General features: G+C 39.0%; 1 protein-coding gene across 1 annotated transcript in view; it reads right to left on the reverse strand.

Annotated features, from left to right (window-relative positions):
• LOC310958961 (5-hydroxytryptamine receptor 4) overlaps nt 1-16,177 on the reverse strand; it is a gene marked incomplete at its 3' end in the record, with an annotated part of 53,830 nt that extends 37,653 nt beyond the window's left edge. The window contains 1 exon segment of the mRNA XM_083930124.1: nt 16,128-16,177.
• Between the last annotated feature and the right edge of the window lie 3,275 nt (nt 16,178-19,452).

Raw genomic sequence — 19,452 nt, forward strand, 5'->3', positions numbered from 1 at the left:
ATAACACAGTGACCATTCCAGTACATTCATTCGTTTCATTAACCTGTTGTATGTTTGACCTTTATAAGGAGAGTCAATGATCGTTGAGAGTAAACTACCACCCACAACAGGCCAGCTGCACAGGACACGCCACCCACCAACCTGAGTGAGCTGTAAAACCTGAACACAACATGCTGCATCTGAAAGTTTGTGAGAACTAGTTAACAAGCAAGCAGAGACGTTGAAATAGAAAGTTAAAAGTCATTATAAATGGCTGAAACATCCAGATTCAGCACTCCAAGAGGTAGTAGCACAAACCTGACAAAATCTCCTCCAGGATCATCCGTCTCGTATGGAAACATTTTATAACTGTATTGCATTTAGATAACCTTAGATTATTTCAAAGCTCCATCAGATGCTGAGCCACACCGCCACCCGTGGTGCTCCGCAATTTTAAGTAACCATGATGGGATGATATGAAAGTAGAAACGATCGCCCAACCCTATAGTTTTATATCATTAATAGTGCAAAATAACATCCACTTAATGGAAATCCAATCAAATAAACAAAATTGGAACATAATGGATGGTGCAATTTGATTATACTTTTATTTATACTGTATGTGTATGTTTGTAGTAGTTATACTTTGTTTGGTTATTTGTCTTATACAGCTACTTCTATTTCTATGGGATTTGAATTTAACAATGTCATGTGGATGAGGAATCACAAGTCCCACGTGTATGTCAGGTTAGGGATTGTGTTTACTCATGTATGGTTTCTATGTAATCAAAATACGTCAATAAAAATATCTTTTTGTTAACAATTGAAGCAAACTGAGGCCTTTGGGGCTCCCTTACCCGTCACCTGGCCCCTGTACCTGCATCCATGATTAGGACACAAAAACACTGATTATACATACCCACAGTAAATATAATAAAATGTCAAGTTGCTGCAGGAATAATTTGGCTCAACAATGGAGCACAGATTGGATGGTGTTCAGCTTTACATTCTCATAAGAACATCCAGTATTTAATAGAGGACTGAAAACTGATTACTGTTTGCATCTTTAATTGTCCGTAGAGGAAACGGTAATAAGCATTATCCTCTCACACACACAGATATGATCACTGGACAACAAAACTAACACTACCCACCCTCACACTTGTTGCTCACACAGTTACTCACACATCGGAATCTAAGGAATGAAAAAATATTTGCTCAATCTGAATTTCAACCGAAAAAGCAGAGAGTAAGAAAGAGTGAGCAAGGAGGGCGAAGAGCTGTGACTGACAGGTTTTCCTGTGTGATGTGCGTCCAGAGAGGCGTGTTTTCACAGCTCACCGTGTCCATTTCACATCAGGCTGACACAGAGTCGAACAGAACAGCATGAACTCTGGAGAGCAGGGAGCAGGAAGAGACGTAGTTCTTTTTGTCTATTTTAAGGTCCTGTAATATTACTATTATACATAATCAGTTTATTTTGATGGTATCAATATTTTTATCATCATCCTTACTGTCATCATTATTGACTATAATACTCTCCAAATTCATACTAACACTATATGCATGTGTCTCACCTATTTTCCTTTGTGTGTGTGTGTGTGTGTGTGTGTGAGCTGTGGGCATGGCAATCTGCGGCAGGCTGCGCCGGGTGTTAATCATCAGTACTAAGAATTTTTTGTTCACCCGGAAGACGCCATTACCACATGGAGGGATGCCTCACCTGGATGTGTGGACTTCACTGGGCACGCTCTGGAGAGCTCACCACCACATTAAATCACGTAAAATTGTGTTTGTGTTGTGTCTTGCGTTTGAGTCCCTGGTTGCACGTCATGCCACTGATTAGATGGCGTTGGTAAAAGAGAAATAACACTAAGGGTGTAGAGCCATGCTAGCAGCTCTGTGAGACCACTGTCTGTGTCCGGTGTGAAACCAAAGTCAACATTGTATCAATTTCAACTTACATTGTGTATATAACCTATGCAAGGTATGTTACGTACATAATGTGCTTAACAAATATCACATTCATAAATTATGTAAGAATCATACTTATTTTAACCCAAACCACAGTCCTTTCCAAAACTTAACCAGGCTGTTTTTTTGTGTTTTTGTTTAAACCAAGGGCTCACGAAGCGTTTGAAAGTGATGCCAAGGGTTCCTGACAAAAAGGCTGCATGTGACAAGTTGGGCATGAGAATGTGTTGGCTCTACTTGCAAAGTATATTTGAAGCCTATAGGAATGTCAAGACCAAGTCCAAAGGCAGTCGAGACCAAGTCAAGAGTCCAGGACAAATGGGGTACTGTTAGAGATCATATTAGACTATAGTGTCTTTTGGCAATAGAAGTTAAGGTTGATCTATAAACAAGATTGAATCATCTCTCCTTTGACACTGAGCAAATAAATGCATTGAATTTAGGCAACAATCTGGACAACTGATACAGAATCAGCAACCAGGAACAACTTGACCAGTTCTCAATAGCCGAGTCCAAGACAAGAACCGACAAGGCACGAGACTAAGACGAGTGCAGGATCGAACTCAAGACTCAACCCAGTCTCAAGTACTACAGCCCTAGTGACTAAGTCAAATAATAAACCTCATCAGCTCAAGACAAGACATTAACACATGTATATTTCTGTCGATAGGATAGATAGATAGATAGATAGATAGATAGATAGATAGATAGATAGATAGATAGATAGATAGATAGATAGATAGATAGATAGATAGATAGATAGATAGATAGATAGATAGATGGATAGGACTTAGATCGACTAATATACAAAACCAAGCAGACAGACGATGTAGGAGGACTGACTGACTCATCTGATGTGAGCTGTAGTTAGAAGTTGCTCACTTGCCATCTGGGAAACCTTGTGATCTTCTGGGCTGCACAAAAGGTCTAAATGATGCTGAGAACCTGACTTTTCTGGATCCAAGACACAGTTTATGTTCATTTCAAAGACATCCCTTGAAGGATTTACTGTAGTTTTCTACTGATGCCATCACACCATAATCAGATTTCAACAGGGACCACATTACTCAACTTCTGTTGACAGTCAGTAACAGGTCAGGACTATTTGGTACAACTCTCAAGAGATGTACCACTAGTAAGGAGACACTGAGATGTCCTTAAGATGAAAAAGTACATTTCTTATTTGCTACCACTTCACTCTAAGCTATTTTTACTTTTACCTCAAGAGTTGAGTTACTTCTGTTGGAGAACACTTTTAACCCATTGTATCCTCTTCTGTAATTATGTTTCTAACAAAACACATTTAGCACTCACTGAGAAATATGACTTACTAAAAATAATGGTTATTTCACTTTAAAGAATAATTTGCAATATGCTGACTGCTTGACAACATACAGAAAAGTGTGTGCTGAGATCATTTTTGGTGTTACGCAAGTCTAAAAGTTGCAAATCATATTAATTTGATCAACCAGTAGTGTCTTGTAAGTACTGCATCACTGTTAACACAACAAATGCAGAAAATTAAATGCTCTTTAACTCTCCAGTAGCTTGCTTTCTTGTCAGGTGGGAAGTATACTTCTCACATAATCTCACACCTCAGATTGTGAGAGGGATGAACCGTGTGCATGCTCATATGCACATTTTTGTTTGTACGTGGAGGAGGAGGAGTCCTGAGTCCTGTTGCCAAGGAGACTGAGAGGTGTCATGCTCTGCAGATTTTACTCCTGTAATTTTAAATGTTTGAGTAAGGATGGCTGGCTCTTAAACAATCTACTGCTTGGACAGATGCTCCTCACCTGAGCCTCTGCTGTAAAGTGTGTGTATGGTCTGTGAAGTTGCTGCTGATCAGTGTTGATAGAAGGTGGGATGAAAAATATTGATATAAAGTATCACTAGAAATCCAAAGAAAAGACAAAATCCCCAATCCCCAATTCACTATCCTGTTCCTGGTGCCATAAGACTCAATAGAGCACAGATGTGTATTATCTGCCACTTCAGTAGGATTAACCGATGGACTTTGGGTTGAGTGCCACAGACAGGGAAGCTGTGCTTGAAATTCAGAACATGAATATAGCAACGAACTAAATATTTTCAATGTAACGATATAGTGGATTAAGGCAGTCCTGAGCAGAGAATGAAGTCACTCTCCCTCTGGGTGTGTTTTAATAATGTAAGTGCCTGTGAGCGCCTTTTGTGTCGGTATCAGACAACGCAAGCCGCGGTGGAAAGGTCTATGAGTGCTGTGTGGAGGCAACCCCAGCCTAATCCCCCCCCCCCCCCCCCCACCTCCAGTATTTTGAGGAGACTCTAATTTCGGACCCTTTACACTTTAAAGGACGGCAAAACATGTTGTGTACAACTGTGGGTTCGGAAATTATTTTTTTTCTCAGGAAAAGTGTGCAGAATTGTGGACTGAAGTGTTCTAGCAGTGCTCTCTGCTAGAGAGCCCTCATGCACTTGATGATTGGACTGTGGGACAGCCCTCAGCCTTCACAGACTTACCGTGAACACACCTCAAACTGTGGGATTCAACCTTTGAAATCCAATTTGAGCGGCCAGAGCATGAGGCACATCTGTAGAAATTTCTGATAGGCATCGTATTGCAAAACCACCTCTAAATGTGGTTGGAATCCAATCTTCAATCTTGCTGTTCAGACTTTCTATAATCAATCTGAATACAATCTGGACGCCAAAAATGCATCACACCTGTGAATCTGAAAACCTAATCATAGCTCTTTTTCTTTTAGGTCTGTCCACATTTTTGGAGTGTCTTTAAACATTTGCCAATGGATGGTATAATCAGGATTGGCGTTGTTTACTCATGTTTTAAGACTTGCAAACAACACTGAACACCAAGTGTGTTTGTGCTTAAGGATTATGTTTTTTTTAAAGAAACATCCACCCACCCTTCACAAGTTCAAAAGTACGGTAGCTCATAAGGTTGATGTTAACTGGTCCCCATCTGTGACCGCAGGTGTCGACCACTCTACTACACTTCAGTGAAAACACAATTTGAGCTTGCAACTTTAGATCCTTTTAAAAACTGATATTTTATTAACACTGTATTATAAATGAGTACAGATACATCACACACTTCAGTGAGTCTCTTCACCTCAAATGACTTGGAGCTTTTACAGAGATGGCGGATATATGCTGCCACTATTTTGATGGCTGCATAACTTAAAGAGTGCAAAACAAAAAGCAGAAACCCTGTCAGTTTAACTCAGCTATGATCAGCCAAAAGCACAAAACACCATCCGGTGTCTATCTCTCTCACACACACTGAGCCAAGCAGTTTTATCTTCCATAATATTATGTTAACTGAAAGCAGCAGCAGGAACCAGAGTTACTGGAGAAATGACAAACATGTAAAGTTTGCTCAAGAACCAATTGGTTTGGGATGCCATTCAAAACCATGAAATGACTCCTCGTCAGCAGCAGGAGCAGCAGCCAGCACACAGACACACAGACAACACTTTCTCTGGTTGTGTTGGAAAGGCCTCTTCAGTAGAACCACGTAACACTAAACGTTCAACTGCAACCAATACTGGAAAGAGCATTTAGAGTGTTCTGAATGTCACCACCCCTCTGTGGAAAAACAAGTTTAATTGGTAATCTCTCAGATCCTTGCTTTTTTCTTGTCTCCATGTTGGTTGCTCAGCACCAATGTTGCTGTGTTTTATCAACTGCAATACAGAGGTCACCTGTCAATCAAATTAATGTTTTCTCCCTTTGGACTCTCAGTTGATAAAGTTTCTACAGATGAGCTCTAGCTCTGTCCGTATAGCAGGGATGCAACTAACGATTATTTAAGGATTCATCTGTCGATTATTTTCTCAATTAATCCTTTGGTCTATAAATTGTTAGAAAATAGTGAAAAATACCAAAAAGGCGGGATCTAAATAGTTAAGAGGCTGAAAACAGCATTGCCAACTATTTTTTGAAAAAAAAAATGACTTCCTTAACAATTATTCGATTACCAAAATAGTTGGCATTATTTTTCTGTTCACCAACAATCGATTGATCAACTAATCATTGCAGCTCTACTGTATAATCATGATGGCTAACATTGCTAATGCTAGCAACTCAGTTCCAGTGTTTCAAGTTACTTGAAAATGTAATCAATTACTCATTGCACATTGCCCATTGGAAAAGTAGTAATATTACTAGGCCAAGTATCAACATATACTATTATTACATTTTATTATAATCCCTTACGCTACTTGTTACTGAAAATAACATGTAACAACACATAGTACGTGTACTAAGTAATGCCTTAGTATACAGCTCAGGTTACCTTGCATAGCAGCTGAATTCTCGATATAACATGATATTACACCGACCAGTTAGGGTCCTGGGAGGAGCTACTGGCAGATGAGGGGGTGACGTCCACAATAAAGCACCTCCTTAAAGATGGTAGCTTAGATGCTACAAAAGCATCAGTTCTATCAGAACTGGAGAGTTTTTCTTCAGTGAGAGAAAACAACAGCGCTGAAGGCTTTTCTCTCCTGTTTTCTCTCTTCTCCTGATTGACCTGCGGCAAGAATTTGATCGACAGATGGTTCAAGATTGTCCAATCAACTGTCAAGTATTTTTTGCTCTTTCCCAATCGAGAAGGCGAGCTTCAGTTTAGGGCCAGATCAGGGACCTCTCTACATAAGTCTGAAATCCTATCTTATCTCAGTTTAGGTTGAAATTTAGGACTTTGGTATTACAAAAACCTTTTAAATTTTAGTATATAGATATTCAGATAGATATTTTTTAGAAATGCTAAGGTAGGATGGCATATACCTGTCCTAAATTTAAGAAAAAATGTGATATAGAAAGATGGGAATTTTTTATTTAAACTTAAGTTAAGATTGACACAGTTATAATATTTTTCTGTAATGAGGCCCCAGTTCTTCAACATAAAGCACAACTGTGCAGAAGATCCCAGAGTGACTTCATCTATAGGTGGAGGACAAGAGGACGTTTCTGCAGTGACAGCAGCGTACCTTGAACTCCCAACCTTCTGGGCCATTAGCCTAGAATAATTGCTGTAATGACAGATCCTTGTTGGACAAAGTCTGCAGAGAATTAACTCATATCTCAAACCAGGGTCTAATGTAAGGGGGGGAAAAGATCGGAGATGAAATGCATGATAACTTCTGCTCCACTTGCTGGTTTTATGTCTTTTTGAGTCCTCATAAGCTCTGTAGATGTGACATGTGACGTGCAAACAACACGCTTAATCTAGTGTGTGTTTAAAAGACTGAATAATGAGGCAGCCTCTGGAGACATTTTTTTCCAAGTTTGTAGACCATATTTGGCAGCTAAAATAAAGATTGGTTAATTTTTGGAATATCTACTGTGGCTTAGGAAAAGAGTTTCCCTAAGTTATCTAACACCATTAACAATGCAATGTCAAAGAGTGTTTAATATAGCAAATACTGTTATTATGTCAGAGAAGAGTCAGTTATTGCTTCTTGATTGATCACTAATTGGATTGAGGATATTAATAATGATAAAAGTCTTGCTTTGTTTACGGTTTTTAGATCTGGATGAAAACCATTCTCAATTTTGAAATACATAAATTATTTTCTATCTACAGTCTTTCTCTGTGTGAACATGATTGCATCCGGTTATACTATATTTCCTTCATATGGAACACAAGGAAGAGCAGTTGTTGCCAAGGTAACAACTAAAGGGAATACAAATAAACAACAAAAAGCAACAAGTCAACACTTGTTGGTACACCCACTTAGCAAAAAAATGAATCTGCCTCTCCAGCAAGGTTGAACAAAAACTCAAACACAACCCCAAATCAATAATGTCCCCTACAATTACTGAATATTCATAAACCCTTCATGTATTCTCATTTTGATGAGTCACTGACTTTTCCATGCGATCACAGGGATGCACTAAATCACACACTAGCCTGCTGTATGCATGGCCGGAGCAAGATGCAACTCTGAGTGGCTGGAGCGTGTCCTCTAAATAAAGCAGCGTGGGTGAGGGTAATGGTTAGTGAGCGGGTAATTGAGCGCGCCAGGCTTGTAACAATAAGGGTGCCAGCTCACTGGATGAAGGGGGTAAATGGAGAATGACTGCAAAATAAAGTGAATAACACAAACATGTGCATGGAAAGAAAGCCACACACAAAGTTACATGTGCACAAATGCGAAAAACAGGCAGGCTGTGGAAATAAAGCCTCTACCCGGGGCCATCACCCACAGTGTGCCTCCCCGTGGATTTAGTTAGGACTGATCACTTTTCCACTTTCTCATAGCACCACTGTCCACATCAATATCTCTTTCTGCATACGCACTGCTGGGAAATCATGCTTAAAATATGTTCAAGGAAGCAATTTTATGCCAACCAATAAAAACGAAAGACATACCAGTAAAAAACAATGCCATCAAGTCAATGCCCCCTTATTAATTAATTCTCAGATGCATAATGGTTAACTAAAAGCTCTGCTAGGCTACATTTCCGACATTATTAAGTACAATTATTCAAAGAAAACATATATCAACACATAACATTCTTGTTCCACAGTAATTTTGCTATTAGTAACATTTAACTGTGAGTGTAAAGTTTTGTAGCAAAGCGCGTCTAAGTAACATCACCTCCTACCTCCTCCTTCAGGCTACACAACACTGACAGAATGTTGTGTGCATGTTGTGTGAACAGAGAAACAAAAAACAAAAAGGCTAAAGAGCCTTTGACCAACACATTTACACCCACATCTGTTTGGGCTACTGTTTGAGTGTCTGTGTCAGACATAGATATAAGTACAGAATTTCAGTAGGGCTGCAACTCACCATTATTTTCATTGGTGATTCATCTGTTGATTATATTTTTGATAAATCAAAATCAGTCAAAGGAGTGAAACTATTCACACTAAAAATTATTATATATGAGGGAATTGGAGAATTTTGACTATTCTTTTTCTTAAAAATGAATCAAACTGATCAATCGATTTTTAGAATAGTTGCCGATTAATTTAATAGTTGGCAACTAATTGACTAATAGATACATTTTTGCAGATGCAAAATGGACCATACTGAAATGATTCCTTCTATGGAGTGAATTTATGATGTCCTTAGGGAAAAAAGACAAGCTGGAGCTGCTGAACAATGAGACCAAGAAGAATGCCAACTTGGTCCGAGCCTGTGTACCATTATTGTTTAAGACTAGGAGGAACTCATAACACAGCATTTGACTTGCAAATGGTTAGAAAAGATCGATATGATATCATTAAACTAATGTACTAGCCTCAAAAAGGAGGAAACATCTTTCTTGTTCCTCTAGAAAAGAAACCTTACCCTGTCTTGCTTTTGCCTGCTTCCTTCATTAAGTGACTTGTAGCAGTCATTTCCAACACCAACACCGGCCTGAAATGTAATTCTAGCTGTACAAGAGATAAACAGCAACATCAGTGTGGTGGGCTGGCAGCCAACATTTAGGTTCCCCTTTAGCCTTCACTTCTCAGCAACAGCTGTTTAATATCTGCTTTAGATAGCTGGAACTGAGCTTTGCGTTTGTTCATTGTTATGTATGATATGTTTGGCATGCACACTGCTTAGATACATTAGAAACATACTTTGGATACATTTATAGACCACTGGGAAACCCGGACTGGGCTCTTACTCAAGCAGGGGTTCAATTGGCTCACATAGGCCTATCTCTTCAGGAGCGTACCTATGGTCCTCGGGTCCTATAGTCCCCGGGTCCCATGTTCCCCACTTTGTATGTGTTCCCCACTTTTCACAGAAAGGGCCCTATGTTCCCCGGTCTTTCTTTTTTTAAAGACAAACAAATAGGCTTATGTAGACCCTAACAAAATGCTGAATTAAATCATTGGAGGCACAGGCTTATGCGAACATAGGACCCGGGGGACATGGGGATGACCTCGTCTCATCTTTGTCATACGTTGATGCTTAACTCAGCACATCTTCAACAATGTACTGTATCTGTTTTTCAACTTTACTCTGTCCATATTACAAATAACAAATGACAACAACAGGTTTTCTTCATAGTTCTAGTGAATATATAGCTATAGCTAACTATCACTAACTCAGAACTATCAGGGTTTCCTTTTTTTCTGTAGATCAGTGACCTAACCTAACAAAAGAAGAAGCAGTCGGACAGCACAGATAGCAGAGAGTGATGGATGACAAGTCAGGGAAAAAATAGGTCAGAAACGGTTTAATAACAAAATGGGAATTACCTTGATATTCTGCTCAAACCATATTTTGATTTTACAAAATTATATCAATCAGATTTTGTCCACATTGCGCACACATGCACCTATGGCAACCTTGGAAACCACAAAAGAAATAACAGTTTAATCGCTGTACACATGTAAGTCAGAAGCTGTGTTTGAAATTGTTCCCTTATTCACTCACTCACTATCCCTTATATAGTGATTAATAAATAGTGCACTATATAGGGAATGACCAAACAAGATTGTGGACACTACACTGAAGTTTTCTATCAAATCATTGCGTAAGTAGATGCACCGGATATATGTGTGACAGAAGCGGGTGCGTTCAGCATCATGTAAAGAAATGGAGCTGTAAACCCATTTTATAGTCTGTTTTCTGATACAAACCTGCTCTAAGGAGGACGGTAAAAGGTTGTGTTGATGTTTCATGTTAATTTCAATGTTAAATCCCAAATAAATTGTTGAAATTTCGATGGTGTTAAAGTGTGGTTTTGTTAACAATGGTTGTGTTTCCCGATTGCGAACTGTAATAGCTAACGGTACATTTATTTCACAAGGAACTAACAGTAGTCAGCTTGTGAGTAATGGTTGTTGGTAACTGCAGTTAGCTCTCAAATACTACCGTTCTTCTTCCTCTCCTCCAGTAAAACACGACCACATTGTGGTATTTGGGAGTACAATGAAGTGTACATCATATGTACACTCAAATTACTTGTGCATTGTGGGTAATTTATAGCGGACTATACAGTGAATAAAATTAACCACAGAGAATTCAAACACCACTACAAAATGGTGTACACACTATATAGTACACTACTTCTGTGATAGGCAAAGATTGCAAACACAGCTAGAGAATGCCAAAGACAGCTACACATCAAACAAGGAAGTAGCTTGACGATTTTTGCAAAGCTTGTTTCAGCTTCAGAAGGTCTGCAGAACATCTGATGGTCCACAATGTCAATCACAGAAATGTCTCACTTCTTAATGATGCAAATGCTCTGTTTTTTTATTACTACAGTGAGAAACTCTTGTTCACTAATCGGATAGAATGCGGGTACAATAATGAAGTAATGTAAAAGTAGCTGTCTGCCATACGCCAATCAAAAAAAAACATTCAACAACATTATGGCTTGCAAGATTATTTGCTGTTACAGTCCCACATTGCTCCTCTCTACACCTTAACCTGCAGAGTACTAGCACACTTGTTGAGTTCACTTAGAGGGTGTAGTTGTGTGTATCTCAGTGGATGGAGTTAAGAGTCAGTGTCACCAGTTGTTTTTCTTTCATACTGGACACAAATAAACAGCCGCAAATGGCTTCCTTAATGAGACCTGATGTCTTCAACAACACTGCCTTCAACACTTTATCTGCAATAGGACCAAAACAAAGAGCTTGAATCAATGTTGACAGCACTTTGTTGACTACTTCCCCTACATGCGATTACTTATCTCTGATAACCAAGAGTAAAGTATAGACCGATATGTTGCTTTGGGTGAGGTGGCATTGATAATGAATAAGGCCTAGCTAGGCCTGGGAATCAGGCTAATGAGTTGGTACAAATTGCCTGAAATCAGCATGAAGGCGGTGCTTCTCTCCTAAATGTCTACAGGGAGTGGTTAATAAGGACAGGACAGTAGGCAATAGCAGGGACATTAAGTTAACTGTTTCTGGTGAATGCAAAGACCAGGGCTGATCTCCAAACTCACTTTCTCCGTGACTAATGCACTGTTTCATTTGCCAAGGGCAGGAGTACATTTACTGTCTCTCACCACCAGTTTGTTTCACCTGCCTCATTCATTTACAGATGCTCATACCTGGGAAGTATCAGTCTGCTTATGGCTGACAGCCAGTGTTGGAATTGTGTCTTGCTTAGTCATTTTTGTATGAGGCAGGAGTACTTATTTTCTCCTAAGATAATAGAAATCAGACTTACATTTTATCCAGATTCAACTTTAAGTGGTCTAATAATGGTAAAACACCATTCTTGTTTTCACAAATAGCTTTTTATCTGTTTTGTCTCTTTCTCAGATGTTGCCAGAGGTTTACCATTTGGGACCATTTATTCCTGGGAAACAATTTAAGGGAAGATAAGAGATGAGGATCAATGGTCAATAGGACCAATGCTGTGTGTTTAAAGGATTACACGGTGCAGAATTAATGTACTGTATTATTTTTTTGTACGTGGACAAGCCAAAATATGTTGGCAAGCTAGTGCTGGTTTGGACAAGATTTACTGAGAAAAAAGAACTATGTCAAGGGAAAGCAATCAGAGTGATTTATTACTAGAGACAGGATTTAAACAATGGCCTAGGGAATTGCTATTGGATGACACCACTGCATCACTTTGAAAACACAACATCCTGTGTGAAAGCTTAGACATACGGCTGTCTATCAAAATATAAGTGATATATTATGCTTATTTTCAGGTTCATATTTGTATTTTGGGTCTTACTAGAACATATTTACATGCTTTAATGTTCAGAAATCATTATTTTACATTAAATTAACATTACTTTTCTTATACTGATATTATACTGTCTAAATACACCTATATTCATCCTGTGTATGAAACGCTCCGTTTTGGTGCCTGTCTCTTTAAGAACCCCTCCTGAAAAAAGCCCAGTCTGCTCTGATTGGTTAGCGTCTTCTGCATCTGCTCTCTCTGTGTATCTACATTGTTATTTCAGCCGGGGAATGACTGTAACAGGGGCACTTTCTATATACATATATATATATAGTATATATTTAGGATAGTTGTGACATCACAACCATACGGAAGTCCTGATGGCTCGTTTAAAAAGGCACAGTTTCTGAATACGGGCTGTTTTTTTTCTTTGTGGATTGAGCGTTTTAATACATTCACAGTATTTATATAAAGCACCTCGACCTCAACCATTTCAATAAAAAACAGACATGGTATCTGACTTTTTATAATATGGGACCTTTAATATATGTAATAAATGTACTCGCAGGGAAACATCAAGAGAAGGTGTGGGTTGTAGGTTATCATGACACGGTGCCAATTCATTTTGATTATGTTTGATTACATCACTGGCATTGGAAATTAAAATTCTCTCAACTTACTACGGGATTGTGTGACAATGCACTTATGAACTGGAGCTAATCATTTATGTTTGGCTAGCTAATAGAAAATGGAATACACCTTTACTCCCACAAAGCAAGGTAAAGAGAGGGTATCTCACTGACTGAAAACCTTTTTGTTTTCAGTAAATTAGGTGTTAGGCAGGCTTCGCATAGGTTGCCTTAGGTAAGGTTAGGAGGTTAAGAAAGCTTGAAAACACTTCATCACGTTTCCTGCATTTGCCACCTACTTCTCCACCTTTACTCACTAGAATGCTACTATCTTCTTCAATTTAGTACATTTTGCTCTTTTCTTTTTGTCTCTTTTTATCTCTTTCTCTCACACATAAACACACACATGTTCACAGTGTAGTGCAATCTACAGAGTATAAGAGTCATTATGTTACTGTTGTGCAGTGCTAATACAATATTTACAGTCAATTAAAAGCGCAATCAATTAAAAAGCAGCCGCTTCCTATCCCTACTGAAGTGCATTTGTATTACTAGATGGCATGTGTGTGTGCATGAGCATCTGTGTTAATACAGTAATAAGTGTGTTTGTGTGTGTGTGCTTCATGGTCCTAACATACAACCTATACTGTAATAGAATAACAATAAAAAAATAACAAGGACAGGGAAATTGCAGCACGTCAGCACTGAAATGTCAGCGATCAGTTCACTGTGTTCGGGATAATTGAACAACAGCAGACCTTTTCATGTGTCCGTACAGCCAGCAAACATTTTTTGAGACGCTGACGTCAAACAAACAAACAAACAAAAACTAATCTTCCCATGAAGTTTTAGCAGGTGGTCAGAGCCAACAATGACCCGGCAGATGGCCCTCATCTTTTTTTAATCCATGGCTGATGGAGAGACCCTTTTTCACACCTTTGTATCATCCGGACTGTTCAATAGATCGCAGCTGAATCCACACTAAAACTAGAAAATATGACCACATTTCACCAGTTTTAGCTTCCCATCATTAGCTTGTGGTCCATGTCGGATCAGACTTTAAATGTACTCAAAATACTGAAAAAAACCCAGTTGGCTGGGATTGCTTCCACAGAGCTCTCACCCCAATACATGACATAATGTTTTTTCACATCCACATGGACTAACATGCAAGCACAGCTAGACCATCTATCAAAATAAACAACAGAGAAACTCAGATTACAACACACAGAGGGAGAGTGACTTCATTCTCTGCTCAGGTCGCCATTACTCCACTATATCTTTACATATAAAACCGTTGTTTGCTGCTTTATTAATGTTCTGAATGTCAAGTACCGTGCGTCTATGGTGCTTTTTGTTGACTGACAAAAACCGTACATGGACATGCCCCTTCGTACCTTTCTGATTTCCTTAAAACACCAATCATAACTTTCCACTCTCTGATTACAGGGTTCCAGTCCTTCCCCAGACTTAAAAAGTAAGAAAAAGTAATACATTCAGATATATCTGAATGTATTGCTGTTTGACATAGCTTTAGACTACACCAAATACATTAACAAAAATCTGTCCTAGGATATTTATTTATTTTCTGAAAAAAAAACAATACATTTTTCCAAAACTACTATATCTCTAAATTAGCTCTTTAACAAAATCACACACACTGAGGCTATTCTATGTGATCTCCGTTTGATAAGTATCAACTAATGTAAAATACCGTATTTTTAACTTTCACTCCCCAGAAAAACCTCTGCTCTGGAATAACCTCCAACCACTCTGATTCTGTTGAGGCATTTAAATACAAACTCAAAATGCCTTAACTTTCAATTAATTGCTTATTATCTCAGCCTCAATGTATCATTTAAGTCTAGTAGTTAGAGTTAGAGTCCTGTTAGTACTGCTGACAAGAACAATGTAAACTTCTGAAAGCCACTGCATCTCAATAACGCTCTGCTGTTTGTCCCACAGCTGTGTGTCTCTCTCTCTCCTTTGCTATTTCTCTCTCTTTCTCTCATTCCACATGCTGGATCTGGATCTTCATCCTCCAAAAGGTTCAGTTTTTTCTCTTGTCTCTCTCTCTCTCTCTCTGTGTGTCTCCCTGTGTGTGTGTGTGTGTGTGTGTGTGTGTGTGTGTGTGTGTGTGTGTGTGTGTGTGTGTGTGTGTGTGTGTGTGTGTGTGTGTGTGTGTGTGTGTGTGTCTTCCTTCCAGGCTTCACGGTGGTGAGGAGGTTGTGTGGCTGAGGTGACACCTGGAAGCCGCTTGACATCCTCCCCGGATCCATTTTCTTCATATGTTTACATTCTCTCATTTTAGTCATTTAGATTGTCTATAATATTGCAAATTGATTATGCTGCCTTTTTCACCTATTACGCCACATCTATGTTTACCCATCCATAGCCTCCGATGGACACACCTCTCATAAAACAAGTGATAAGACCTAAAGTTCAGCTAAAGTTTAAGCAGTTTATTGATTAAAAAAAAAACAGTGCTTATAATGACCACCACATGTAGCTCATATATATAAATGATAAAACATTAAAGTGTAGAATGGGTCAAATAGTGGATGATGATTGCAAAATGATAAACAGCTGAAGATGAAGCAGGATAATGTATGAACCAGTTCGATCTACCCCTCAAATAACCTGCTGCAATACATAAATGTGACGATGACGATTGGACAAATGTAGGCTATAACTCTTGACATTGTCAATTGTTCTTTAGATTTTACTTGTAGTATACAATTGATTCAATTGTCATTCTCCGGGCAGTATAGCGTTGTTTTTCAAGTTGAACTCGGCACCGCAAAATGACTGTAACATCCTAAATCAAAATTATCCTCATACATATTCCCTCTACCTACTTTTCTTTTGCTGTCTGTCAAAACTTTTGTTGTTGTTGTTTTTGTTATTGAAATAATGAATGTAACCTGCTCACCTGTACCGGGCTCCTCGCCTCCGTTCCTCCGACCCAGGCGTCCCAATGCGTCCTGGGGGCGCTCATATTTCGGATGAAATGGGAAAACAGGGAGTCCAATCTGCACGGGCTGCAGATAAGTGACACTGAGCGACAGTCCGCCTCGTGCCAATGGGAGGGAGGGAGAGAGAGAGAGAGAGAGAGAGAGAGAGAGAGAGAGAGAGAGAGAGAGAGAGAGAGAGAGAGAGAGAGAGAGAGAGAGAGAGAGAGAGAGAGAGAGAGAGAGAGAGAGAGAGAGAGAGAGAGAGAGAGAGAGAGAGACAGAGAGACAGAGAGAAGTGATGGATGCTGCCATCCTGTGGCCTTATAATGCACTATCATACATTATTACATGTTACTTTGTGCTGATTTGCAGTGGTGGGATGAAACTAAGTAGCCTACATTTACTCGAGTAAGTAGACCGAGTAAAATTTTGAGTTACCTGTAGTTTACTTATTTTTATCTATTACCTATTTTATAGCTTACTTCTACACTTCTACTCCACTACATTTCAGTTGCTACAGTAATATTTTACTGTATACTCCTGATACTCCTGCAACCCAGCATTATATAAAGTAGTTGTTGAAAGAGCTCCCCCTTTACCCACTTGATGGACACATCAATGCATCAATAATTATAATACAATAATATAATATAGTACATTGTTCTAGAAAAGAGCAATTCTTCATAATGTTGATATGTACTTTTACTTAAATGTTGAATATGGAGAATGAGGAGAACACTGCCATCTATTATCTCAATATAGTCGCAACAACAAAACATAATTCCAGCACTCGGGTTGCCAGGTGTGTTGCTGAGTGTGTGAAGCAAGGACACAGGAGACCAGAGTCTGTTTGAGCCTGTTTGAACCCATCCCCTTCGTCAGATTTCACCACAAAACAAGTATTGTTAGGTGGCTCAGTGGTTAGAGCACAGAGGCTAAAGGTCTTCGACACAGTGGCCGCAGGTTCAGCTCCTACCTGCGGCCCTTTGCTGCATGTCGCCCCCTCTGTCACTCCCCCATTACCTATCTCTCCTGTACTATAATAAAAGTAAAAAACAGCCATAAAAATAATCTAAGAAAAACAAAACAAAACAAGTATTGCAGAGGAGTTTGACTGACAATTACCGTTATCGTTACAGCTAAGTAAACATGAAAGTTAGCTTACCCATCAAGCAGAAACATAGCTATTCCGGCGTGTGTTTTAATGCTGTTGAACTCCTTTATCTCAGTCCATGGAGTGAATGTTTGGCCTATATTGACTCTTGTTTTTGCCCGTCTCCGGTTACTCAGTTGCTGGGACAAATAACGCCCCCTTCTCTTCCCCCAGTGCCAGTCTACTGTTGCTGCGCCAAACAACAGACAACCCTGGCAACCCACAATGCCCAACACTATTGGCTGGTACGATGTAAACAGAACGTGACAGAAAGTCATTGACGAACCCTTCAAATTAATTCAGTCTGAATTAAATCAATATTTGATTAAATTAATATTTAATTCACACTGAATATACTTTTTTTTTGGAAAAGCAATACTTTCATTCTGTACCCCTCAAACCGCCCCGTGGGTGTATTATATATATTTTTTAAATATAGCTTTTAATAAAGATTCTACATATTCAACCTTTAAGTATGCTTTTGAATGCAGGGCATTTACTTGTAACAGAGTACTATTTCTACCTCTGTCTTATTGTGATGAGTTATTATTTTTTTTAGACCAATCACCATCCATCTGTCATGCGGATTTTGCAAAGCCCTTAATTGTGTGATAAAAATCATACAATTTTGTGTGTTTTTCAGTATTGTGATGCTGCTTATTTGCATTTAAAATGCCATTTTGACATACAGTTACTTACCTGAAGTCTTGTGTATGAAATTGCATTTTTTTCTGCTATAAATGAATCTGGAAGGACCAGCTGACCCACACCCCAGCCTCTTTCCACCATCGTTGCTGGACAGATGCGTTTCGTGTTGTTGGGCGCCAAAGGTGGTACAGTGACACTGTCAGCTCACAGCGAGAGGGTTCCGGCTTCAAACCTGTTGGTCATTCAGTGTGCAGTTTGCATGTTCTCTCTCTGTCAGTGTGGGTTTTCTCGGCCTCTGGGGTCCCGTCCAGCATGTACCATACCTCACGTCCAATGTCAATTATTGCTCAGTCATTCATTTTTAGACCAGTAGCAGAAGCAGAAGTAACATACAGCCTTCATTAATTACCCTTTAAAGCATCTTAAATTACATTTATTTGTTGAAGTAAAACCTCCTGCTGCATCTTTGTGTCATGTCATTAGGGGTCCCGTTTCATAATGATTTAACAAAGAGCAATTTGGGTCTCCATCATGCACTGGAAGACATTCCCGTCAGTTGGTTTGGATACAAATAATTATCCAGCAGCTGAAAAACTTGCACATTTTAACTTGTACACTGAATATTTGATAACAAAATCTCTAAAATTGCTGATTGGCACATTGAGGCTTCATACTTTATAGGTTGAGAAAACAGTTCAAAATTCAGTTTGTCATTTGTCAACAAGTCATAATGTAACACACAACAAGTGAGTAACACACTTCTCATAATGGCAAAATATGATAAAACACAATGCCATATTTCTGAAAAAAACACCCATTTTTTAAAAATGCTTTTCTAATGAATTTCACCTGTACTGTAATCTCTGCAATATGAGTTTGTAGTATGCAAAATAATTGCTAAATTGTAAGATCAATCAAGAGAATCAATAGAGTTTGAATGTAGCCTACTAATTCATTTAAATTGAAGACCAATTATAGTTATAAGGCTTTATTGTTTTTTTTGCTTTTATTTTTAAAATGTATTTGTTATTGTTTCATTCCAGATATTAAATTTTTTACCAATCAAACACTTAATGATGTTAATACCGTGTTCATCCTGTACTGTTAATATTGTAAATGTGTTCTTCAACAGAGAGAGAGAGAGAGAGAGAGAGAGAGAGAGAGAGAGCGAGAGAGAGAGAGAGAGAGAGAGAGAGAGAGAGAGAGAGAGAGAGAGAGAGAGAGAGAGAGAGAGAGAGAGAGAGAGAGAGAGAGAGAGAGAGAGAGAGAGAACACTAAATTACGGAGATCACCTGAACGCGTCACTCGCCGGTGCAGCTGGATACGTGCGGCTCACTCGAGAGAAACAGTGACGACACGATGAGATAGCAGTAATTTGACACAGGTAGAGCCGCGCGGAATAATATGATTAACGGTCGATGACAGCGGGACTTACTCTGAACCTGGACCGAGTCTACTTAAAGCTTAGAGCCGCTGTCGTGTGAGCAAATGGACTTTTAACA

Source organism: Echiichthys vipera (assembly GCF_963691815.1).
Source record: "Echiichthys vipera genome assembly, chromosome: 16".
Taxonomy (NCBI): domain Eukaryota; kingdom Metazoa; phylum Chordata; class Actinopteri; order Perciformes; family Trachinidae; genus Echiichthys; species Echiichthys vipera.